This window comes from Chenopodium album, chromosome 12 (genome assembly GCF_948465745.1).
Source record: "Chenopodium album chromosome 12, dcCheAlbu1.1, whole genome shotgun sequence".
NCBI classification, from domain to species: Eukaryota; Viridiplantae; Streptophyta; class Magnoliopsida; order Caryophyllales; family Amaranthaceae; genus Chenopodium; species Chenopodium album.
The window spans coordinates 47,853,143-47,871,696 of record NC_137845.1 but is presented as its reverse complement, the minus strand read 5'-3'; the positions used below and the strand labels follow the sequence as shown (position 1 = coordinate 47,871,696).

General features: G+C 42.8%; 61 non-coding genes across 61 annotated transcripts; all 61 read left to right on the top strand.

Moving 5' to 3' along the window:
* Positions 1-112: 112 nt before the first annotated feature.
* Positions 113-231, top strand: LOC145573980 (5S ribosomal RNA). The gene has a single exon (XR_014097951.1). It is a non-coding gene; the product is annotated as a 5S ribosomal RNA (ribosomal RNA).
* A 188-nt stretch (positions 232-419) lies between these two features.
* Positions 420-538, top strand: LOC145572988 (5S ribosomal RNA). The gene has a single exon (XR_014097106.1). It is a non-coding gene; the product is annotated as a 5S ribosomal RNA (ribosomal RNA).
* Positions 539-726: 188 nt separating this feature from the next.
* On the top strand, positions 727-845 carry LOC145573685 (5S ribosomal RNA). The gene has a single exon (XR_014097665.1). It is a non-coding gene; the product is annotated as a 5S ribosomal RNA (ribosomal RNA).
* Positions 846-1,033: 188 nt separating this feature from the next.
* Positions 1,034-1,152, top strand: LOC145573905 (5S ribosomal RNA). Its single transcript, XR_014097879.1, has one exon. It is a non-coding gene; the product is annotated as a 5S ribosomal RNA (ribosomal RNA).
* Positions 1,153-1,340: 188 nt separating this feature from the next.
* LOC145572818 (5S ribosomal RNA) lies at positions 1,341-1,459 on the top strand. The gene has a single exon (XR_014096944.1). It is a non-coding gene; the product is annotated as a 5S ribosomal RNA (ribosomal RNA).
* Positions 1,460-1,485: 26 nt separating this feature from the next.
* Positions 1,486-1,603, top strand: LOC145573170 (5S ribosomal RNA). Its single transcript, XR_014097280.1, has one exon. It is a non-coding gene; the product is annotated as a 5S ribosomal RNA (ribosomal RNA).
* A 184-nt stretch (positions 1,604-1,787) lies between these two features.
* Positions 1,788-1,906, top strand: LOC145573983 (5S ribosomal RNA). The gene has a single exon (XR_014097954.1). It is a non-coding gene; the product is annotated as a 5S ribosomal RNA (ribosomal RNA).
* A 188-nt stretch (positions 1,907-2,094) lies between these two features.
* LOC145573102 (5S ribosomal RNA) lies at positions 2,095-2,213 on the top strand. The gene has a single exon (XR_014097214.1). It is a non-coding gene; the product is annotated as a 5S ribosomal RNA (ribosomal RNA).
* Positions 2,214-2,401: 188 nt separating this feature from the next.
* LOC145572866 (5S ribosomal RNA) lies at positions 2,402-2,520 on the top strand. Its single transcript, XR_014096991.1, has one exon. It is a non-coding gene; the product is annotated as a 5S ribosomal RNA (ribosomal RNA).
* A 188-nt stretch (positions 2,521-2,708) lies between these two features.
* On the top strand, positions 2,709-2,827 carry LOC145573088 (5S ribosomal RNA). The gene has a single exon (XR_014097201.1). It is a non-coding gene; the product is annotated as a 5S ribosomal RNA (ribosomal RNA).
* Positions 2,828-3,015: 188 nt separating this feature from the next.
* Positions 3,016-3,134, top strand: LOC145572874 (5S ribosomal RNA). Its single transcript, XR_014096999.1, has one exon. It is a non-coding gene; the product is annotated as a 5S ribosomal RNA (ribosomal RNA).
* Positions 3,135-3,322: 188 nt separating this feature from the next.
* Positions 3,323-3,441, top strand: LOC145573913 (5S ribosomal RNA). Its single transcript, XR_014097887.1, has one exon. It is a non-coding gene; the product is annotated as a 5S ribosomal RNA (ribosomal RNA).
* A 188-nt stretch (positions 3,442-3,629) lies between these two features.
* Positions 3,630-3,748, top strand: LOC145572800 (5S ribosomal RNA). Its single transcript, XR_014096928.1, has one exon. It is a non-coding gene; the product is annotated as a 5S ribosomal RNA (ribosomal RNA).
* A 188-nt stretch (positions 3,749-3,936) lies between these two features.
* On the top strand, positions 3,937-4,055 carry LOC145573920 (5S ribosomal RNA). The gene has a single exon (XR_014097893.1). It is a non-coding gene; the product is annotated as a 5S ribosomal RNA (ribosomal RNA).
* A 188-nt stretch (positions 4,056-4,243) lies between these two features.
* On the top strand, positions 4,244-4,362 carry LOC145573899 (5S ribosomal RNA). Its single transcript, XR_014097873.1, has one exon. It is a non-coding gene; the product is annotated as a 5S ribosomal RNA (ribosomal RNA).
* Positions 4,363-4,550: 188 nt separating this feature from the next.
* LOC145572957 (5S ribosomal RNA) lies at positions 4,551-4,669 on the top strand. The gene has a single exon (XR_014097077.1). It is a non-coding gene; the product is annotated as a 5S ribosomal RNA (ribosomal RNA).
* A 188-nt stretch (positions 4,670-4,857) lies between these two features.
* On the top strand, positions 4,858-4,976 carry LOC145573978 (5S ribosomal RNA). The gene has a single exon (XR_014097949.1). It is a non-coding gene; the product is annotated as a 5S ribosomal RNA (ribosomal RNA).
* Positions 4,977-5,164: 188 nt separating this feature from the next.
* Positions 5,165-5,283, top strand: LOC145572808 (5S ribosomal RNA). The gene has a single exon (XR_014096935.1). It is a non-coding gene; the product is annotated as a 5S ribosomal RNA (ribosomal RNA).
* A 188-nt stretch (positions 5,284-5,471) lies between these two features.
* Positions 5,472-5,590, top strand: LOC145573674 (5S ribosomal RNA). The gene has a single exon (XR_014097653.1). It is a non-coding gene; the product is annotated as a 5S ribosomal RNA (ribosomal RNA).
* A 188-nt stretch (positions 5,591-5,778) lies between these two features.
* On the top strand, positions 5,779-5,897 carry LOC145573035 (5S ribosomal RNA). The gene has a single exon (XR_014097150.1). It is a non-coding gene; the product is annotated as a 5S ribosomal RNA (ribosomal RNA).
* A 188-nt stretch (positions 5,898-6,085) lies between these two features.
* On the top strand, positions 6,086-6,204 carry LOC145573997 (5S ribosomal RNA). Its single transcript, XR_014097969.1, has one exon. It is a non-coding gene; the product is annotated as a 5S ribosomal RNA (ribosomal RNA).
* A 188-nt stretch (positions 6,205-6,392) lies between these two features.
* Positions 6,393-6,511, top strand: LOC145573662 (5S ribosomal RNA). Its single transcript, XR_014097642.1, has one exon. It is a non-coding gene; the product is annotated as a 5S ribosomal RNA (ribosomal RNA).
* Positions 6,512-6,699: 188 nt separating this feature from the next.
* LOC145572920 (5S ribosomal RNA) lies at positions 6,700-6,818 on the top strand. Its single transcript, XR_014097042.1, has one exon. It is a non-coding gene; the product is annotated as a 5S ribosomal RNA (ribosomal RNA).
* Positions 6,819-7,006: 188 nt separating this feature from the next.
* LOC145574031 (5S ribosomal RNA) lies at positions 7,007-7,125 on the top strand. Its single transcript, XR_014098002.1, has one exon. It is a non-coding gene; the product is annotated as a 5S ribosomal RNA (ribosomal RNA).
* Positions 7,126-7,313: 188 nt separating this feature from the next.
* On the top strand, positions 7,314-7,432 carry LOC145573079 (5S ribosomal RNA). The gene has a single exon (XR_014097192.1). It is a non-coding gene; the product is annotated as a 5S ribosomal RNA (ribosomal RNA).
* Positions 7,433-7,620: 188 nt separating this feature from the next.
* On the top strand, positions 7,621-7,739 carry LOC145574029 (5S ribosomal RNA). The gene has a single exon (XR_014098000.1). It is a non-coding gene; the product is annotated as a 5S ribosomal RNA (ribosomal RNA).
* A 188-nt stretch (positions 7,740-7,927) lies between these two features.
* Positions 7,928-8,046, top strand: LOC145573947 (5S ribosomal RNA). The gene has a single exon (XR_014097920.1). It is a non-coding gene; the product is annotated as a 5S ribosomal RNA (ribosomal RNA).
* Positions 8,047-8,234: 188 nt separating this feature from the next.
* On the top strand, positions 8,235-8,353 carry LOC145573995 (5S ribosomal RNA). The gene has a single exon (XR_014097967.1). It is a non-coding gene; the product is annotated as a 5S ribosomal RNA (ribosomal RNA).
* A 188-nt stretch (positions 8,354-8,541) lies between these two features.
* LOC145573650 (5S ribosomal RNA) lies at positions 8,542-8,660 on the top strand. The gene has a single exon (XR_014097631.1). It is a non-coding gene; the product is annotated as a 5S ribosomal RNA (ribosomal RNA).
* Positions 8,661-8,848: 188 nt separating this feature from the next.
* LOC145573059 (5S ribosomal RNA) lies at positions 8,849-8,967 on the top strand. The gene has a single exon (XR_014097172.1). It is a non-coding gene; the product is annotated as a 5S ribosomal RNA (ribosomal RNA).
* A 188-nt stretch (positions 8,968-9,155) lies between these two features.
* Positions 9,156-9,274, top strand: LOC145573977 (5S ribosomal RNA). Its single transcript, XR_014097948.1, has one exon. It is a non-coding gene; the product is annotated as a 5S ribosomal RNA (ribosomal RNA).
* A 188-nt stretch (positions 9,275-9,462) lies between these two features.
* On the top strand, positions 9,463-9,581 carry LOC145572919 (5S ribosomal RNA). Its single transcript, XR_014097041.1, has one exon. It is a non-coding gene; the product is annotated as a 5S ribosomal RNA (ribosomal RNA).
* A 188-nt stretch (positions 9,582-9,769) lies between these two features.
* LOC145573003 (5S ribosomal RNA) lies at positions 9,770-9,888 on the top strand. The gene has a single exon (XR_014097120.1). It is a non-coding gene; the product is annotated as a 5S ribosomal RNA (ribosomal RNA).
* A 188-nt stretch (positions 9,889-10,076) lies between these two features.
* LOC145572918 (5S ribosomal RNA) lies at positions 10,077-10,195 on the top strand. The gene has a single exon (XR_014097040.1). It is a non-coding gene; the product is annotated as a 5S ribosomal RNA (ribosomal RNA).
* A 188-nt stretch (positions 10,196-10,383) lies between these two features.
* LOC145574028 (5S ribosomal RNA) lies at positions 10,384-10,502 on the top strand. The gene has a single exon (XR_014097999.1). It is a non-coding gene; the product is annotated as a 5S ribosomal RNA (ribosomal RNA).
* Positions 10,503-10,690: 188 nt separating this feature from the next.
* LOC145573078 (5S ribosomal RNA) lies at positions 10,691-10,809 on the top strand. The gene has a single exon (XR_014097191.1). It is a non-coding gene; the product is annotated as a 5S ribosomal RNA (ribosomal RNA).
* Positions 10,810-10,997: 188 nt separating this feature from the next.
* Positions 10,998-11,116, top strand: LOC145574027 (5S ribosomal RNA). Its single transcript, XR_014097998.1, has one exon. It is a non-coding gene; the product is annotated as a 5S ribosomal RNA (ribosomal RNA).
* Positions 11,117-11,304: 188 nt separating this feature from the next.
* On the top strand, positions 11,305-11,423 carry LOC145573946 (5S ribosomal RNA). Its single transcript, XR_014097919.1, has one exon. It is a non-coding gene; the product is annotated as a 5S ribosomal RNA (ribosomal RNA).
* A 188-nt stretch (positions 11,424-11,611) lies between these two features.
* LOC145573994 (5S ribosomal RNA) lies at positions 11,612-11,730 on the top strand. The gene has a single exon (XR_014097966.1). It is a non-coding gene; the product is annotated as a 5S ribosomal RNA (ribosomal RNA).
* A 188-nt stretch (positions 11,731-11,918) lies between these two features.
* Positions 11,919-12,037, top strand: LOC145573639 (5S ribosomal RNA). The gene has a single exon (XR_014097620.1). It is a non-coding gene; the product is annotated as a 5S ribosomal RNA (ribosomal RNA).
* Positions 12,038-12,225: 188 nt separating this feature from the next.
* Positions 12,226-12,344, top strand: LOC145573058 (5S ribosomal RNA). The gene has a single exon (XR_014097171.1). It is a non-coding gene; the product is annotated as a 5S ribosomal RNA (ribosomal RNA).
* Positions 12,345-12,532: 188 nt separating this feature from the next.
* Positions 12,533-12,651, top strand: LOC145573002 (5S ribosomal RNA). The gene has a single exon (XR_014097119.1). It is a non-coding gene; the product is annotated as a 5S ribosomal RNA (ribosomal RNA).
* A 188-nt stretch (positions 12,652-12,839) lies between these two features.
* LOC145572917 (5S ribosomal RNA) lies at positions 12,840-12,958 on the top strand. Its single transcript, XR_014097039.1, has one exon. It is a non-coding gene; the product is annotated as a 5S ribosomal RNA (ribosomal RNA).
* Positions 12,959-13,146: 188 nt separating this feature from the next.
* LOC145574026 (5S ribosomal RNA) lies at positions 13,147-13,265 on the top strand. The gene has a single exon (XR_014097997.1). It is a non-coding gene; the product is annotated as a 5S ribosomal RNA (ribosomal RNA).
* Positions 13,266-13,453: 188 nt separating this feature from the next.
* LOC145573077 (5S ribosomal RNA) lies at positions 13,454-13,572 on the top strand. The gene has a single exon (XR_014097190.1). It is a non-coding gene; the product is annotated as a 5S ribosomal RNA (ribosomal RNA).
* Positions 13,573-13,760: 188 nt separating this feature from the next.
* On the top strand, positions 13,761-13,879 carry LOC145574025 (5S ribosomal RNA). Its single transcript, XR_014097996.1, has one exon. It is a non-coding gene; the product is annotated as a 5S ribosomal RNA (ribosomal RNA).
* A 188-nt stretch (positions 13,880-14,067) lies between these two features.
* On the top strand, positions 14,068-14,186 carry LOC145573945 (5S ribosomal RNA). The gene has a single exon (XR_014097918.1). It is a non-coding gene; the product is annotated as a 5S ribosomal RNA (ribosomal RNA).
* Positions 14,187-14,374: 188 nt separating this feature from the next.
* On the top strand, positions 14,375-14,493 carry LOC145573993 (5S ribosomal RNA). The gene has a single exon (XR_014097965.1). It is a non-coding gene; the product is annotated as a 5S ribosomal RNA (ribosomal RNA).
* Positions 14,494-14,681: 188 nt separating this feature from the next.
* On the top strand, positions 14,682-14,800 carry LOC145573627 (5S ribosomal RNA). The gene has a single exon (XR_014097608.1). It is a non-coding gene; the product is annotated as a 5S ribosomal RNA (ribosomal RNA).
* Positions 14,801-14,988: 188 nt separating this feature from the next.
* LOC145574024 (5S ribosomal RNA) lies at positions 14,989-15,107 on the top strand. Its single transcript, XR_014097995.1, has one exon. It is a non-coding gene; the product is annotated as a 5S ribosomal RNA (ribosomal RNA).
* Positions 15,108-15,295: 188 nt separating this feature from the next.
* LOC145573001 (5S ribosomal RNA) lies at positions 15,296-15,414 on the top strand. Its single transcript, XR_014097118.1, has one exon. It is a non-coding gene; the product is annotated as a 5S ribosomal RNA (ribosomal RNA).
* A 188-nt stretch (positions 15,415-15,602) lies between these two features.
* On the top strand, positions 15,603-15,721 carry LOC145572916 (5S ribosomal RNA). Its single transcript, XR_014097038.1, has one exon. It is a non-coding gene; the product is annotated as a 5S ribosomal RNA (ribosomal RNA).
* Positions 15,722-15,909: 188 nt separating this feature from the next.
* Positions 15,910-16,028, top strand: LOC145574023 (5S ribosomal RNA). The gene has a single exon (XR_014097994.1). It is a non-coding gene; the product is annotated as a 5S ribosomal RNA (ribosomal RNA).
* A 188-nt stretch (positions 16,029-16,216) lies between these two features.
* On the top strand, positions 16,217-16,335 carry LOC145573075 (5S ribosomal RNA). The gene has a single exon (XR_014097188.1). It is a non-coding gene; the product is annotated as a 5S ribosomal RNA (ribosomal RNA).
* A 188-nt stretch (positions 16,336-16,523) lies between these two features.
* LOC145574022 (5S ribosomal RNA) lies at positions 16,524-16,642 on the top strand. The gene has a single exon (XR_014097993.1). It is a non-coding gene; the product is annotated as a 5S ribosomal RNA (ribosomal RNA).
* A 188-nt stretch (positions 16,643-16,830) lies between these two features.
* Positions 16,831-16,949, top strand: LOC145573034 (5S ribosomal RNA). The gene has a single exon (XR_014097149.1). It is a non-coding gene; the product is annotated as a 5S ribosomal RNA (ribosomal RNA).
* A 190-nt stretch (positions 16,950-17,139) lies between these two features.
* LOC145573615 (5S ribosomal RNA) lies at positions 17,140-17,258 on the top strand. The gene has a single exon (XR_014097597.1). It is a non-coding gene; the product is annotated as a 5S ribosomal RNA (ribosomal RNA).
* A 188-nt stretch (positions 17,259-17,446) lies between these two features.
* LOC145573166 (5S ribosomal RNA) lies at positions 17,447-17,565 on the top strand. Its single transcript, XR_014097276.1, has one exon. It is a non-coding gene; the product is annotated as a 5S ribosomal RNA (ribosomal RNA).
* A 196-nt stretch (positions 17,566-17,761) lies between these two features.
* LOC145573100 (5S ribosomal RNA) lies at positions 17,762-17,880 on the top strand. Its single transcript, XR_014097213.1, has one exon. It is a non-coding gene; the product is annotated as a 5S ribosomal RNA (ribosomal RNA).
* A 188-nt stretch (positions 17,881-18,068) lies between these two features.
* Positions 18,069-18,187, top strand: LOC145572979 (5S ribosomal RNA). Its single transcript, XR_014097097.1, has one exon. It is a non-coding gene; the product is annotated as a 5S ribosomal RNA (ribosomal RNA).
* Positions 18,188-18,375: 188 nt separating this feature from the next.
* On the top strand, positions 18,376-18,494 carry LOC145573604 (5S ribosomal RNA). The gene has a single exon (XR_014097586.1). It is a non-coding gene; the product is annotated as a 5S ribosomal RNA (ribosomal RNA).
* Positions 18,495-18,554: the final 60 nt, after the last annotated feature.

Here is an 18,554-nt window from a genome sequence, read left to right as displayed (position 1 = left end):
AATTTGAAAGAAAAAAATGTTTAGTTCGGGCGATCGGGCGCAAAGTTACGGCATTTTAAAAGAAATCAGGGGCTGGAAAGGGTATAAATAAAAATTAACGCTCTAAGTAAATGGGTGCGATCATACCAGCACTAATGCACCGGATCCCATCAGAACTCCGCAGTTAAGCGTGCTTGGGCGAGAGCAGTACTAGGATGGGTGACCTCGTGGGAAGTCCTCGTGTTGCACCCCTTTTTCGGCGAATCCGGAATTTATTGTTGTTTTTGGTTATTTTGATTTGAGACGCGTAGATCCCGAAAAACTAACCAATTTGAAAGAAAAAAATATTTAGTTCGGGCGATCGGGCGCAAAGTTACGGCATTTTAAAAGAAATCAGGGGCTGGAAAGGGTATAAATAAAAATTAACGCTCTGAGTAAATGGGTGCGATCATACCAGCACTAATGCACCGGAACCCATCAGAACTCCGCAGTTAAGCGTGCTTGGGTGAGAGTAGTACTAGGATGGGTGACCTCCTGGGAAGTCCTCGTGTTGCACCCCTTTTTCGGCGAATTCGGAATTTATTTTTGTTTTTGGTTATTTTGATTTGAGACGCGTAGATCCCGAAAAACTAACCAATTTGAAAGAAAAAAATGCTTAGTTCAGGCGATCGGGCGCAAAGTTACGGCATTTTAAAAGAAATCAGGGGCTGGAAAGGGTGTAAATAAAAATTAACGCTCTAAGTAAATGGGTGCGATCATACCAGCACTAATGCACCGGATCCCATCAGAACTCCGCAGTTAAGCGTGCTTGGGCGAGAGTAGTACTAGGATGGGTGACCTCCTGGGAAGTCCTCGTGTTGCACCCCTTTTTCGGCGAATTCGGAATTTATTTTTGTTTTTGGTTATTTTGATTTGAGACGCGTAGATCCCGAAAAACTAACCAATTTGAAAGAAAAAAATGTTTAATTCAGGCGATCGGGCGCAAAGTTACGACATTTTAAAAGAAATCATGGGCTGGAAAGGGTATAAATAAAAATTAACGCTCTGAGTAAATGGGTGCGATCATACCAGCACTAATGCACCGGATCCCATCAGAACTCCGCAGTTAAGCGTGCTTGGGCGAGAGTAGTACTAGGATGGGTGACCTCCTGGGAAGTCCTCGTGTTGCACTCCTTTTTCGGCGAATTCGGAATTTATTTTTGTTTTTGGTTATTTTGATTTGAGACGCGTAGATCCCGAAAAACTAACCAATTTGAAAGAAAAAAATGTTTAGTTCGGGCGACCGGGCGCAAAGTTACGGCATTTTAAAAGAAATCATGGGCTGGAAAGGGTATAAATAAAAATTAACGCTCTAAGTAAATGGGTGCGATCATACCAGCACTAATGCACCGGATCCCATCAGAACTCCGCAGTTAAGCGTGCTTGGGCAAGAGTAGTACTAGGATGGGTGACCTCCTGGGAAGTCCTCGTGTTGCACCCCTTTTTCGGCGAATTCGGAATTTAAATGGGTGCGATCATACCAGCACTAATGCACCGGATCCCGTTAGAACTCCGCAGTTAAGCGTGTTTGGGCGAGAGTAGTACTAGGATGATTACCTCCTGGGAAGTCCTCATGTTGCACCCCTTTTTCTGCGAATTCGGAATTTATTTTTGTTTTTGGTTATTTTGATTTGAGACGCGTAGATCCCGAAAAACTAACCAATTTGAAAGAAAAAAATGTTTCGGGCGATCGGGCGCAAAGTTACGGCATTTTAAAAGAAATCAGGGGCTGGAAAGGGTATAAATAAAAATTAACGCTCTAAGTAAATGGGTGCGATCATACCAGCACTAATGCACCGGATCCCATCAGAACTCTGCAGTTAAGCGTGCTTGGGCGAGAGTAGTACTAGGATGGGTGACCTCCTGGGAAGTCCTCGTGTTGCACCCCTTTTTCGGCGAATTCAGAATTTATTTTTGTTTTTGGTTATTTTGATTTGAGACGCGTAGATCCCGAAAAACTAACCAATTTGAAAGAAAAAAATGTTTAGTTCGAGCGATCGGGCGCAAAGTTACGGCATTTTAAAAGAAATCAGGGGCTGGAAAGGGTATAAATAAAAATTAACGCTCTAAGTAAATGGGTGCGATCATACCAGCACTAATGCACCGGATCCCATCAGAACTCCGCAGTTAAGCGTGCTTCTGCGGGAGTAGTACTAGGATGGGTGACCTCCTGGGAAGTCCTCGTGTTGCACCCCTTTTTCGGCGAATTCGGAATTTATTTTTGTTTTTGGTTATTTTGATTTGAGACGCGTAGATCCCGAAAAACTAACCAATTTGAACGAAAAAAATGTTTAGTTCGGGCGATCGGGCGCAAAGTTACGGCATTTTAAAAGAAATAAGGGGCTGGAAAGGGTATAAATAAAAATTAACGCTCTAAGTAAATGGGTGCGATCATACCAGCACTAATGCACCGGATCCCATCAGTACTCCGCAGTTAAGCGTGCTTGGGCGGGAGTAGTACTAGGATGGGTGACCTCCTGGGAAGTCCTCGTGTTGCACCCCTTTTTCGGCGAATTCGGAATTTATTTTTGTTTTTGGTTATTTTGATTTGAGACGTGTAGATCCCGAAAAACTAACCAATTTGAAAGAAAAAAATGTTTAGTTCGAGCGATCGGGCGCAAAGTTACGGCATTTTAAAAGAAATCAGGGGCTGGAAAGGGTATAAATAAAAATTAACGCTCTAAGTAAATGGGTGCGATCATACCAGCACTAATGCACCGGATGCCATCAGAACTCCGCAGTTAAGCGTGCTTGGGCGGGAGTAGTACTAGGATGGGTGACCTCCTGGAAAGTCCTCGTGTTGCACCCCTTTTTCGGCGAATTCGGAATTTATTTTTGTTTTTGGTTATTTTGATTTGAGACGCGTAGATCCCGAAAAACTAACCAATTTGAAAGAAAAAAATGTTTAGTTCGGGCGATCGGGCGCAAAGTTACGGCATTTTAAAAGAAATTAGGGGCTAGAAAGGGTATAAATAAAAATTAACGCTCTAAGTAAATGGGTGCGATCATACCAGCACTAATGCACCGGATCCCATCAGAACTCCGCAGTTAAGCGTGCTTGGGCGGGAGTAGTACTAGGATGGGTGACCTCCTGGAAAGTCCTCGTGTTGCACCCCTTTTTCGGCGAATTCGGAATTTACTTTTGTTTTTGGTTATTTTGATTTGAGACGCGTAGATCCCGAAAAACTAACCAATTTGAAAGAAAAAAATGTTTAGTTCGGGCGATCGGGCGCAAAGTTACGGCATTTTAAAATAAATCAGGGGCTGGAAAGGGTATAAATAAAAATTAACGCTCTAAGTAAATGGGTGCGATCATACCAGCACTAATGCACCGGATCCCATCAGAACTCCGCAGTTAAGCGTGCTTGGGCGAGAGTAGTACTAGGATGGGTGACCTCCTGAGAAGTCCTCGTGTTGCACCCCTTTTTCGGCGAATTCGGAATTTATTTTTGTTTTTGGTTATTTTGATTTGAGACGCGTAGATCCCGAAAAACTAACCAATTTGAAAGAAAAAAATGTTTAGTTCGGGCGACCGGGCGCAAAGTTACGGCATTTTAAAAGAAATCAGGGGCTGGAAAGGGTATAAATAAAAATTAACGCTCTAAGTAAATGGGTGCGACCATACCAGCACTAATGCACCGGATCCCATCAGAACTCCGCAGTTAAGCGTGCTTGGGCGAGAGTAGTACTAGGATGGGTGACCTCCTGGGAAGTCCTCGTGTTGCACCCCTTTTTCGGCGAATTCGGAATTTATTTTTGTTTTTGGTTATTTTGATTTGAGACGCGTAGATCCCGAAAAACTAACCAATTTGAAAGAAAAAAATGTTTAGTTCGGGCGATCGGGCGCAAAGTTACGGCATTTTAAAAGAAATCAGGGGCTGGAAAGGATATAAATAAAAATTAACGCTCTAAGTAAATGGGTGCGATCATACCAGCACTAATGCACCGGATCCCGTCAGAACTCCGCAGTTAAGCGTGCTTGGGCGAGAGTAGTACTAGGATGGGTGACCTCCTGGGAAGTCCTCGTGTTGCACCCCTTTTTCGGCGAATTCGGAATTTATTTTTGTTTTTGGTTATTTTGATTTGAGACGCGTAGATCCCGAAAAACTAACCAATTTGAAAGAAAAAAATGTTTAGTTCGGGCGATCGGGCGCAAAGTTACGGCATTTTAAAAGAAATCAGGGGCTGGAAAGGGTTTAAATAAAAATTAACGCTCTAAGTAAATGGGTGCGATCATACCAGCACTAACGCACCGGATCCCATCAGAACTCCGCAGTTAAGCGTGCTTGGGCGAGAGTAGTACTAGGATGGGTGACCTCCTGGGAAGTCCTCGTGTTGCACCCCTTTTTCGGCGAATTCAGAATTTATTTTTGTTTTTGGTTATTTTGATTTGAGACGCGTAGATCCCGAAAAACTAACCAATTTGAAAGAAAAAAATGTTTAGTTCGGGCGATCGGGCGCAAAGTTACGGCATTTTAAAAGAAATCAGGGGCTGGAAAGGGTATAAATAAAAATTAACGCTCTAAGTAAATGGGTGCGAACATACCAGCACTAATGCACCGGATCCCGTCAGAACTCCGCAGTTAAGCGTGCTTGGGCGAGAGTAGTACTAGGATGGGTGACCTCCTGGGAAGTCCTCGTGTTGCACTCCTTTTTCGGCGAATTCGGAATTTATTTTTGTTTTTGGTTATTTAGATTTGAGACGCGTAGATCCCGAAAAACTAACCAATTTGAAAGAAAAAAATGTTTAGTTCGGGCGATCGGGCGCAAAGTTACGGCATTTTAAAAGAAATCAGGGGCTGGAAAGGGTATAAATAAAAATTAACGCTCTAAGTAAATGGGTGCGATCATACCAGCACTAATGCACCGGATCCCATCAGAACTCCGCAGTTAAGCGTGCTTGGGCGAGAGCAGTACTAGGATGGGTGACCTCGTGGGAAGTCCTCGTGTTGCACCCCTTTTTCGGCGAATCCGGAATTTATTGTTGTTTTTGGTTATTTTGATTTGAGACGCGTAGATCCCGAAAAACTAACCAATTTGAAAGAAAAAAATATTTAGTTCGGGCGATCGGGCGCAAAGTTACGGCATTTTAAAAGAAATCAGGGGCTGGAAAGGGTATAAATAAAAATTAACGCTCTGAGTAAATGGGTGCGATCATACCAGCACTAATGCACCGGATCCCATCAGAACTCCGCAGTTAAGCGTGCTTGGGTGAGAGTAGTACTAGGATGGGTGACCTCCTGGGAAGTCCTCGTGTTGCACCCCTTTTTCGGCGAATTCGGAATTTATTTTTGTTTTTGGTTATTTTGATTTGAGACGCGTAGATCCCGAAAAACTAACCAATTTGAAAGAAAAAAATGCTTAGTTCAGGCGATCGGGCGCAAAGTTACGGCATTTTAAAAGAAATCAGGGGCTGGAAAGGGTGTAAATAAAAATTAACGCTCTAAGTAAATGGGTGCGATCATACCAGCACTAATGCACCGGATCCCATCAGAACTCCGCAGTTAAGCGTGCTTGGGCGAGAGTAGTACTAGGATGGGTGACCTCCTGGGAAGTCCTCGTGTTGCACCCCTTTTTCGGCGAATTCGGAATTTATTTTTGTTTTTGGTTATTTTGATTTGAGACGCGTAGATCCCGAAAAACTAACCAATTTGAAAGAAAAAAATGTTTAATTCAGGCGATCGGGCGCAAAGTTACGACATTTTAAAAGAAATCAGGGGCTGGAAAGGGTATAAATAAAAATTAACGCTCTGAGTAAATGGGTGCGATCATACCAGCACTAATACACCGGATTCCATCAGAACTCCGCAGTTAAGCGTGCTTGGGCGAGAGTAGTACTAGGATGGGTGACCTCCTGGGAAGTCGTCGTGTTGCACTCCTTTTTCTGCGAATTCGGAATTTATTTTTGTTTTTGGTTATTTTGATTTGAGACGCGTAGATCCCGAAAAATTAACCAATTTGAAAGAAAAAAATGTTTAGTTCGGGCGATCGGGCGCAAAGTTACGGCATTTTAAAAGAAATCAGGGGCTGGAAAGGGTATAAATAAAAATTAGCGCTCTAAGTAAATGGGTGCGATCATACCAGCACTAATGCACCGGATCCCATCAGAACTCCGCAGTTAAGCGTGTTTGGGCGAGAGTAGTACTAGGATGGGTGACCTCCTGGGAAGTCCTCGTGTTGCACCCCTTTTTCGGCGAATTCGAAATTTATTTTTGTTTTTGGTTATTTTGATTTGAGACGCGTAGATCCCGAAAAACTAACCAATTTGAAAGAAAAAAATGTTTAGTTCGGGCGATCGGGCGCAAAGTTACGGCATTTTAAAACAAATCAGGGGCTGGAAAGGGTATAAATAAAAATTAACGCTCTGAGTAAATGGGTGCGATCATACCAGCACTAATGCACCGGATCCCATCAGAACTCCGCAGTTAAGCGTGCTTGGGCGAGAGTAGTACTAGGATGGGTGACCTCCTGGGAAGTCCTCGTGTTGCACCCCTTTTTCGGCGAATTCGGAATTTATTTTTGTTTTTGGTTATTTTGATTTGAGACGCGTAGATCCCGAAAAACTAACCAATTTGAAAGAAAAAAATGTTTAGTTCGGGCGACCGGGCGCAAAGTTACGGCATTTTAAAAGAAATCAGGGGCTGGAAAGGGTATAAATAAAAATTAACGCTCTGAGTAAATGGGTGCGATCATACCAGCACTAATGCACCGGATCCCATCAGAACTCCGCAGTTAAGCGTGCTTGGGCGAGAGTAGTATTAGGATGGGTGACCTCCTGGGAAGTCCTTGTGTTGCACCCCTTTTTCGGCGAATTCGGAATTTATTTTTGTTTTTGGTTATTTTGATTTGAGACGCGTAGATCCCGAAAAACTAACCAATTTGAAAGAAAAAAATGTTTAGTTCGGGCGATCGGGCGCAAAGTTACGGCATTTTAAAAGAAATCAGGGGCTGGAAAGGGTATAAATAAATATTAACGCTCAAAGTAAATGGGTGCGATCATACCAGCACTAATGCACCAGATCCCATCAGAACTCCGCAGTTAAGCGTGCTTGGGCGAGAGTAGTACTAGGATGGGTGACCTCCTGGGAAGTCCTCGTGTTGCACCCCTTTTTCGGCGAATTCGGAATTTATTTTTGTTTTTGGTTATTTTGATTTGAGACGCGTAGATCCCGAAAAACTATCAAATTTGAAAGAAAAAAATGTTTAGTTCGGGCGATCGGGCGCAAAGTTTCGGCATTTTAAAAGAAATCAGGGGCTGGAAAGGGTATAAATAAAAATTAACGCTCTGAGTAAATGGGTGCAATCATACCAGCACTAATGCACCGGATCCCATCAGAACTCCGCAGTTAAGCGTGCTTGGGCGAGAGTAGTACTAGGATGCGTGACCTCCTGGAAAGTCCTCGTGTTGCACCCCTTTTTCGGCGAATTCGGAAATTATTTTTGTTTTTGGTTATTTTGATTTGAGACGCGTAGATCCCGAAAAACTAACCAATTTGAAAGAAAAAACTGTTTAGTTCGGGCGATCGGGCGCAAAGTTACGACATTTTAAAAGAAATCAGGGGCTGGAAAGGGTATAAATAAATATTAACGCTCTAAGTAAATGGGTGCGATCATACCAGCACTAATGCACCAGATCCCATCAGAACTCCGCAGTTAAGCGTGCTTGGGCGAGAGTAGTACTAGGATGGGTGACCTCCTGGGAAGTCCTCGTGTTGCACCCCTTTTTTGGCAAATTCGGAATTTATTTTTGTATTTGGTTATTTTAATTTGAGACGCGTAGATCCCGAAAAACTAACCAATTTGAAAGAAAAAAATGTTTAGTTCGGGCGATCGGGCGCAAAGTTATTGCATTTTAAAAGGAATCAGAGGCTGGAAAGGGTATAAATAAAAATTAACGCTCTAAGTAAATGGGTGCGATCATACCAGCACTAATGCACCGGATCCCATAAGAACTCCGCAGTTAAGCGTGCTTGGGCGAGAGTAGTACTAGGATGGGTGACCTCCTGGGAAGTCCTCGTGTTGCACCCCTTTTTCGGCGAATTCGGAATTTATTTTTGTTTTTGGTTATTTTGATTTGAGACGCGTAGATCCCGAAAAACTAACCAATTTGAAAGAAAAAAATGTTTAGTTCCGGCGATCGGGCGCAAAGTTACGGCATTTTAAAAGAAATCAGGGGCTGGAAAGGGTATAAATAAAAATTAGCGCTCTAAGTAAATGGGTGCGATCATACCAGCACTAATGCACCGGATCCCATCAGAACTCCGCAGTTAAGCGTGTTTGGGCGAGAGTAGTACTAGGATGGGTGACCTCCTGGGAAGTCCTCGTGTTGCACCCCTTTTTCGGCGAATTCGAAATTTATTTTTGTTTTTGGTTATTTTGATTTGAGACGCGTAGATCCCGAAAAACTAACCAATTTGAAAGAAAAAAATGTTTAGTTCGGGCGATCGGGCGCAAAGTTACGGCATTTTAAAAGAAATCAGGGGCTGGAAAGGGTATAAATAAAAATTAACGCTCTGAGTAAATGGGTGCGATCATACCAGCACTAATGCACCGGATCCCATCAGAACTCCGCAGTTAAGCGTGCTTGGGCGAGAGTAGTACTAGGATGGGTGACCTCCTGGGAAGTCCTCGTGTTGCACCCCTTTTTCGGCGAATTCGGAATTTATTTTTGTTTTTGGTTATTTTGATTTGAGACGCGTAGATCCCGAAAAACTAACCAATTTGAAAGAAAAAACTGTTTAGTTCGGGCGATCGGTCGCAAAGTTACGACATTTTAAAAGAAATCAGGGGCTGGAAAGGGTATAAATAAATATTAACGCTCTAAGTAAATGGGTGCGATCATACCAGCACTAATGCACCAGATCCCATCAGAACTCCGCAGTTAAGCGTGTTTGGGCGAGAGTAGTACTAGGATAGGTGACCTCCTGGGAAGTCCTCGTGTTGCACCCCTTTTTCGGCGAATTCGGAATTTATTTTTGTATTTGGTTATTTTGATTTGAGACGCGTAGATCCCGAAAAACTAACCAATTTGAAAGAAAAAAATGTTTAGTTCGGGCGATCTGGCGCAAAGTTATTGCATTTTAAAAGGAATCAGAGGCTGGAAAGGGTATAAATAAAAATTAACGCTCTGAGTAAATGGGTGCGATCATACCAGCACTAATGCACCGGATCCCATCAGAACTCCGCAGTTAAGCGTGCTTGGGCGAGAGCAGTACTAGGATGGGTGACCTCGTGGGAAGTCCTCGTGTTGCACCCCTTTTTCGGCGAATCCGGAATTTATTGTTGTTTTTGGTTATTTTGATTTGAGACGCGTAGATCCCGAAAAACTAACCAATTTGAAAGAAAAAAATATTTAGTTCGGGCGATCGGGCGCAAAGTTACGGCATTTTAAAAGAAATCAGGGGCTGGAAAGGGTATAAATAAAAATTAACGCTCTGAGTAAATGGGTGCGATCATACCAGCACTAATGCACCGGATCCCATCAGAACTCCGCAGTTAAGCGTGCTTGGGCGAGAGTAGTATTAGGATGGGTGACCTCCTGGGAAGTCCTTGTGTTGCACCCCTTTTTCGGCGAATTCGGAATTTATTTTTGTTTTTGGTTATTTTGATTTGAGACGCGTAGATCCCGAAAAACTAACCAATTTGAAAGAAAAAAATATTTAGTTCGGGCGATCGGGCGCAAAGTTACGGCATTTTAAAAGAAATCAGGGGCTGGAAAGGGTATAAATAAAAATTAACGCTCTGAGTAAATGGGTGCGATCATACCAGCACTAATGCACCGGATCCCATAAGAACTCCGCAGTTAAGCGTGCTTGGGCGAGAGTAGTATTAGGATGGGTGACCTCCTGGGAAGTCCTTGTGTTGCACCCCTTTTTCGGCGAATTCGGAATTTATTTTTGTTTTTGGTTATTTTGATTTGAGACGCGTAGATCCCGAAAAACTAACCAATTTGAAAGAAAAAAATGTTTAGTTCGGGCGACCGGGCGCAAAGTTACGGCATTTTAAAAGAAATCAGGGGCTGGAAAGGGTATAAATAAAAATTAACGCTCTGAGTAAATGGGTGCGATCATACCAGCACTAATGCACCGGATCCCATCAGAACTCCGCAGTTAAGCGTGCTTGGGCGAGAGTAGTATTAGGATGGGTGACCTCCTGGGAAGTCCTTGTGTTGCACCCCTTTTTCGGCGAATTCGGAATTTATTTTTGTTTTTGGTTATTTTGATTTGAGACGCGTAGATCCCGAAAAACTAACCAATTTGAAAGAAAAAAATGTTTAGTTCGGGCGATCGGGCGCAAAGTTACGGCATTTTAAAAGAAATCAGGGGCTGGAAAGGGTATAAATAAATATTAACGCTCAAAGTAAATGGGTGCGATCATACCAGCACTAATGCACCAGATCCCATCAGAACTCCGCAGTTAAGCGTGCTTGGGCGAGAGTAGTACTAGGATGGGTGACCTCCTGGGAAGTCCTCGTGTTGCACCCCTTTTTCGGCGAATTCGGAATTTATTTTTGTTTTTGGTTATTTTGATTTGAGACGCGTAGATCCCGAAAAACTATCAAATTTGAAAGAAAAAAATGTTTAGTTCGGGCGATCGGGCGCAAAGTTTCGGCATTTTAAAAGAAATCAGGGGCTGGAAAGGGTATAAATAAAAATTAACGCTCTGAGTAAATGGGTGCAATCATACCAGCACTAATGCACCGGATCCCATCAGAACTCCGCAGTTAAGCGTGCTTGGGCGAGAGTAGTACTAGGATGCGTGACCTCCTGGAAAGTCCTCGTGTTGCACCCCTTTTTCGGCGAATTCGGAAATTATTTTTGTTTTTGGTTATTTTGATTTGAGACGCGTAGATCCCGAAAAACTAACCAATTTGAAAGAAAAAACTGTTTAGTTCGGGCGATCGGGCGCAAAGTTACGACATTTTAAAAGAAATCAGGGGCTGGAAAGGGTATAAATAAATATTAACGCTCTAAGTAAATGGGTGCGATCATACCAGCACTAATGCACCAGATCCCATCAGAACTCCGCAGTTAAGCGTGCTTGGGCGAGAGTAGTACTAGGATGGGTGACCTCCTGGGAAGTCCTCGTGTTGCACCCCTTTTTTGGCAAATTCGGAATTTATTTTTGTATTTGGTTATTTTAATTTGAGACGCGTAGATCCCGAAAAACTAACCAATTTGAAAGAAAAAAATGTTTAGTTCGGGCGATCGGGCGCAAAGTTATTGCATTTTAAAAGGAATCAGAGGCTGGAAAGGGTATAAATAAAAATTAACGCTCTAAGTAAATGGGTGCGATCATACCAGCACTAATGCACCGGATCCCATAAGAACTCCGCAGTTAAGCGTGCTTGGGCGAGAGTAGTACTAGGATGGGTGACCTCCTGGGAAGTCCTCGTGTTGCACCCCTTTTTCGGCGAATTCGGAATTTATTTTTGTTTTTGGTTATTTTGATTTGAGACGCGTAGATCCCGAAAAACTAACCAATTTGAAAGAAAAAAATGTTTAGTTCCGGCGATCGGGCGCAAAGTTACGGCATTTTAAAAGAAATCAGGGGCTGGAAAGGGTATAAATAAAAATTAGCGCTCTAAGTAAATGGGTGCGATCATACCAGCACTAATGCACCGGATCCCATCAGAACTCCGCAGTTAAGCGTGTTTGGGCGAGAGTAGTACTAGGATGGGTGACCTCCTGGGAAGTCCTCGTGTTGCACCCCTTTTTCGGCGAATTCGAAATTTATTTTTGTTTTTGGTTATTTTGATTTGAGACGCGTAGATCCCGAAAAACTAACCAATTTGAAAGAAAAAAATGTTTAGTTCGGGCGATCGGGCGCAAAGTTACGGCATTTTAAAAGAAATCAGGGGCTGGAAAGGGTATAAATAAAAATTAACGCTCTGAGTAAATGGGTGCGATCATACCAGCACTAATGCACCGGATCCCATCAGAACTCCGCAGTTAAGCGTGCTTGGGCGAGAGTAGTACTAGGATGGGTGACCTCCTGGGAAGTCCTCGTGTTGCACCCCTTTTTCGGCGAATTCGGAATTTATTTTTGTTTTTGGTTATTTTGATTTGAGACGCGTAGATCCCGAAAAACTAACCAATTTGAAAGAAAAAACTGTTTAGTTCGGGCGATCGGTCGCAAAGTTACGACATTTTAAAAGAAATCAGGGGCTGGAAAGGGTATAAATAAATATTAACGCTCTAAGTAAATGGGTGCGATCATACCAGCACTAATGCACCAGATCCCATCAGAACTCCGCAGTTAAGCGTGTTTGGGCGAGAGTAGTACTAGGATAGGTGACCTCCTGGGAAGTCCTCGTGTTGCACCCCTTTTTCGGCGAATTCGGAATTTATTTTTGTATTTGGTTATTTTGATTTGAGACGCGTAGATCCCGAAAAACTAACCAATTTGAAAGAAAAAAATGTTTAGTTCGGGCGATCTGGCGCAAAGTTATTGCATTTTAAAAGGAATCAGAGGCTGGAAAGGGTATAAATAAATATTAACGCTCTGAGTAAATGGGTGCGATCATACCAGCACTAATGCACCGGATCCCATAAGAACTCCGCAGTTAAGCGTGCTTGGGCGAGAGTAGTATTAGGATGGGTGACCTCCTGGGAAGTCCTTGTGTTGCACCCCTTTTTCGGCGAATTCGGAATTTATTTTTGTTTTTGGTTATTTTGATTTGAGACGCGTAGATCCCGAAAAACTAACCAATTTGAAAGAAAAAAATGTTTAGTTCGGGCGACCGGGCGCAAAGTTACGGCATTTTAAAAGAAATCAGGGGCTGGAAAGGGTATAAATAAAAATTAACGCTCTGAGTAAATGGGTGCGATCATACCAGCACTAATGCACCGGATCCCATCAGAACTCCGCAGTTAAGCGTGCTTGGGCGAGAGTAGTATTAGGATGGGTGACCTCCTGGGAAGTCCTTGTGTTGCACCCCTTTTTCGGCGAATTCGGAATTTATTTTTGTTTTTGGTTATTTTGATTTGAGACGCGTAGATCCCGAAAAACTAACCAATTTGAAAGAAAAAAATGTTTAGTTCGGGCGATCGGGCGCAAAGTTACGGCATTTTAAAAGAAATCAGGGGCTGGAAAGGGTATAAATAAATATTAACGCTCAAAGTAAATGGGTGCGATCATACCAGCACTAATGCACCAGATCCCATCAGAACTCCGCAGTTAAGCGTGCTTGGGCGAGAGTAGTACTAGGATGGGTGACCTCCTGGGAAGTCCTCGTGTTGCACCCCTTTTTCGGCGAATTCGGAATTTATTTTTGTTTTTGGTTATTTTGATTTGAGACGCGTAGATCCCGAAAAACTATCAAATTTGAAAGAAAAAAATGTTTAGTTCGGGCGATCGGGCGCAAAGTTTCGGCATTTTAAAAGAAATCAGGGGCTGGAAAGGGTATAAATAAAAATTAACGCTCTGAGTAAATGGGTGCAATCATACCAGCACTAATGCACCGGATCCCATCAGAACTCCGCAGTTAAGCGTGCTTGGGCGAGAGTAGTACTAGGATGCGTGACCTCCTGGAAAGTCCTCGTGTTGCACCCCTTTTTCGGCGAATTCGGAAATTATTTTTGTTTTTGGTTATTTTGATTTGAGACGCGTAGATCCCGAAAAACTAACCAATTTGAAAGAAAAAACTGTTTAGTTCGGGCGATCGGGCGCAAAGTTACGACATTTTAAAAGAAATCAGGGGCTGGAAAGGGTATAAATAAATATTAACGCTCTAAGTAAATGGGTGCGATCATACCAGCACTAATGCACCAGATCCCATCAGAACTCCGCAGTTAAGCGTGCTTGGGCGAGAGTAGTACTAGGATGGGTGACCTCCTGGGAAGTCCTCGTGTTGCACCCCTTTTTTGGCAAATTCGGAATTTATTTTTGTATTTGGTTATTTTAATTTGAGACGCGTAGATCCCGAAAAACTAACCAATTTGAAAGAAAAAAATGTTTAGTTCGGGCGATCGGGCGCAAAGTTATTGCATTTTAAAAGGAATCAGAGGCTGGAAAGGGTATAAATAAAAATTAACGCTCTAAGTAAATGGGTGCGATCATACCAGCACTAATGCACCGGATCCCATAAGAACTCCGCAGTTAAGCGTGCTTGGGCGAGAGTAGTACTAGGATGGGTGACCTCCTGGGAAGTCCTCGTGTTGCACCCCTTTTTCGGCGAATTCGGAATTTATTTTTGTTTTTGGTTATTTTGATTTGAGACGCGTAGATCCCGAAAAACTAACCAATTTGAAAGAAAAAAATGTTTAGTTCCGGCGATCGGGCGCAAAGTTACGGCATTTTAAAAGAAATCAGGGGCTGGAAAGGGTATAAATAAAAATTAGCGCTCTAAGTAAATGGGTGCGATCATACCAGCACTAATGCACCGGATCCCATCAGAACTCCGCAGTTAAGCGTGTTTGGGCGAGAGTAGTACTAGGATGGGTGACCTCCTGGGAAGTCCTCGTGTTGCACCCCTTTTTCGGCGAATTCGAAATTTATTTTTGTTTTTGGTTATTTTGATTTGAGACGCGTAGATCCCGAAAAACTAACCAATTTGAAAGAAAAAAATGTTTAGTTCGGGCGATCGGGCGCAAAGTTACGGCATTTTAAAAGAAATCAGGGGCTGGAAAGGGTATAAATAAAAATTAACGCTCTGAGTAAATGGGTGCGATCATACCAGCACTAATGCACCGGATCCCATCAGAACTCCGCAGTTAAGCGTGCTTGGGCGAGAGTAGTACTAGGATGGGTGACCTCCTGGGAAGTCCTCGTGTTGCACCCCTTTTTCGGCGAATTCGGAATTTATTTTTGTTTTTGGTTATTTTGATTTGAGACGCGTAGATCCCGAAAAACTAACCAATTTGAAAGAAAAAACTGTTTAGTTCGGGCGATCGGTCGCAAAGTTACGACATTTTAAAAGAAATCAGGGGCTGGAAAGGGTATAAATAAATATTAACGCTCTAAGTAAATGGGTGCGATCATACCAGCACTAATGCACCAGATCCCATCAGAACTCCGCAGTTAAGCGTGCTTGGGCGAGAGTAGTACTAGGATGGGTGACCTCCTGGGAAGTCCTCGTGTTGCACCCCTTTTTTGGCAAATTCGGAATTTATTTTTGTATTTGGTTATTTTGATTTGAGACGCGTAGATCCCGAAAAACTAACCAATTTGAAAGAAAAAAATGTTTAGTTCGGGCGATCTGGCGCAAAGTTATTGCATTTTAAAAGGAATCAGAGGCTGGAAAGGGTATAAATAAACATTAACGCTCTAAGTAAATGGGTGCGATCATACCAGCACTAATGCACCGGATCCCATAAGAACTCCGCAGTTAAGCGTGCTTGGGCGAGAGTAGTATTAGGATGGGTGACCTCCTGGGAAGTCCTTGTGTTGCACCCCTTTTTCGGCGAATTCGGAATTTATTTTTGTTTTTGGTTATTTTGATTTGAGACGCGTAGATCCCGAAAAACTAACCAATTTGAAAGAAAAAAATGTTTAGTTCGGGCGACCGGGCGCAAAGTTACGGCATTTTAAAAGAAATCAGGGGCTGGAAAGGGTATAAATAAAAATTAACGCTCTGAGTAAATGGGTGCGATCATACCAGCACTAATGCACCGGATCCCATCAGAACTCCGCAGTTAAGCGTGCTTGGGCGAGAGTAGTATTAGGATGGGTGACCTCCTGGGAAGTCCTTGTGTTGCACCCCTTTTTCGGCGAATTCGGAATTTATTTTTGTTTTTGGTTATTTTGATTTGAGACGCGTAGATCCCGAAAAACTAACCAATTTGAAAGAAAAAAATGTTTAGTTCGGGCGATCGGGCGCAAAGTTACGGCATTTTAAAAGAAATCAGGGGCTGGAAAGGGTATAAATAAATATTAACGCTCAAAGTAAATGGGTGCGATCATACCAGCACTAATGCACCAGATCCCATCAGAACTCCGCAGTTAAGCGTGCTTGGGCGAGAGTAGTACTAGGATGGGTGACCTCCTGGGAAGTCCTCGTGTTGCACCCCTTTTTCGGCGAATTCGGAATTTATTTTTGTTTTTGGTTATTTTGATTTGAGACGCGTAGATCCCGAAAAACTATCAAATTTGAAAGAAAAAAATGTTTAGTTCGGGCGATCGGGCGCAAAGTTTCGGCATTTTAAAAGAAATCAGGGGCTGGAAAGGGTATAAATAAAAATTAACGCTCTGAGTAAATGGGTGCAATCATACCAGCACTAATGCACCGGATCCCATCAGAACTCCGCAGTTAAGCGTGCTTGGGCGAGAGTAGTACTAGGATGCGTGACCTCCTGGAAAGTCCTCGTGTTGCACCCCTTTTTCGGCGAATTCGGAAATTATTTTTGTTTTTGGTTATTTTGATTTGAGACGCGTAGATCCCGAAAAACTAACCAATTTGAAAGAAAAAACTGTTTAGTTCGGGCGATCGGGCGCAAAGTTACGACATTTTAAAAGAAATCAGGGGCTGGAAAGGGTATAAATAAATATTAACGCTCTAAGTAAATGGGTGCGATCATACCAGCACTAATGCACCAGATCCCATCAGAACTCCGCAGTTAAGCGTGCTTGGGCGAGAGTAGTACTAGGATGGGTGACCTCCTGGGAAGTCCTCGTGTTGCACCCCTTTTTTGGCAAATTCGGAATTTATTTTTGTATTTGGTTATTTTGATTTGAGACGCGTAGATCCCGAAAAACTAACCAATTTGAAAGAAAAAAATGTTTAGTTCGGGCGATCGGGCGCAAAGTTATTGCATTTTAAAAGGAATCAGAGGCTGGAAAGGGTATAAATAAAAATTAACGCTCTAAGTAAATGGGTGCGATCATACCAGCACTAATGCACTGGATCCCATAAGAACTCCGCAGTTAAGCGTGCTTGGGCGAGAGCAGTACTAGGATGGGTGACCACCTGGGAAGTCCTCGTGTTGCGCCCCTTTTTTGGCGAATTCGGAAATTTATTTTTGTTTTTGGTTATTTCAATTTGAGACGCGTAGATCCCGAAAAAGTAATCAATTTGAAAAAAAGTAAATTTTTAATTCGGACGATCGGGCACAAAGTTACGGCATTTTAAAAGAAATCAGGGGCAAGAAAGGGTATAAATAAAAATTAACGCTCTAAGTAAACGGGTGCGATCATACCAGCACTAATGCACCGGATCCCATCAGAACTCCGCAGTTAAGCGTGCTTGGGCGAGAGTAGTACTAGGATGGGTGACCTCCTGGGAAGTCCTCGTGTTGCACCCCTTTTTTGGCGAATTCGGAATTTGTAATTGTTTTTGGTTTTTTTGATTTGAGACGCGTAGATACCGAAAAACTAACCAATTTGAAAGGAAAAAATATTTAGTTCGGACGATCGGGCACAAAGTTACGGCATTTTAAAAGAAATCTAGGGCTGGAAAGGGTATAAATAAAAATTAACACTCTAAGTAAATGGGTGCGATCATACCAGCACTAATGCACTGGATCCTATCAGAACTCCGCAGTTAAGCATGCTTGGGCAAGATTAGTTTTAGGATGGGTGACCTCCTGGGAAGTCCTCGTGTTGCACCCTTTTTTGGGCGAATTCGGAATTTATTTTAGTTTTTGGTTATATTTAGATGGGAAATGGTTTGAGACGCGTAGATCTCGAAAAAATTATCAATTTAAAAAAAACGTTTAATTCGAACTATCGGACACAAAGTTACGATTGTTTATAGGAAATCAGGAGCTGGAAAGGATAAAAGTACATATTAGCGCTATAAGTAAATGGGTGTGATCATACCAGCACTAATGCACAGGATCCCACCAGAACTCCTCAGTTAAGCGTGCTTGGGCGAGAGTAGTACATGGATGGGTGACCTCCTGGGAAGTCCTCGTGTTGCACCCTTTTTTCGGCGAATTCGGAATTTATTTTTGTTTTTGGTTATTTTGACTTGAGACGCGTAGATCCCGAAAAACTAACCAATTCGAAAGAAAAAAATGTTTAGTTCGGGCGATCGGGCGCAAAGTTACGGCATTTTAAAAGAAATCAGGGACAGGAAAGGGTATAAATAAAAATTAACGCTCTAAGCAAATGGGTGCGATCATACTAGCACTAATGCACCGGATCCCATCAGAACTCCGCAGTTAAGCGTGTTTGGGCGAGAGTAGTACTAGGATGGGTGACCTCCTGGGAAATCCTCGTGTTGCACCCCTTTTTTGGCGAATTCGGAATTTATTTCTGTTTTTGGTTATTTTGATTTGAGACGCGTAGATCCCGAAAAACTAACCAATTTGAAAGAAAAAAATGTTTAGTTCGGGCGATCGGGCGCAAAGTTACGGCATTTTAAAAGAAATCAGGGGCTGGAAAGGGTATAAATAAAAATTAACGCTCTAAGTAAATGGGTGCGATCATACCAGCACTAATGCACCGGATCCCATCAGAACTCCGCAGTTAAGCGTGCTTGGGCGAGAGTAGTACTAGGATGGGTGACCTCCTGGGAAGTCCTCGTGTTGCACCCCTTTTTCGGCGAATTCGTAATTTATTTTTGTTTTTGGTTATTTTGATTTGAGACGCTTAGA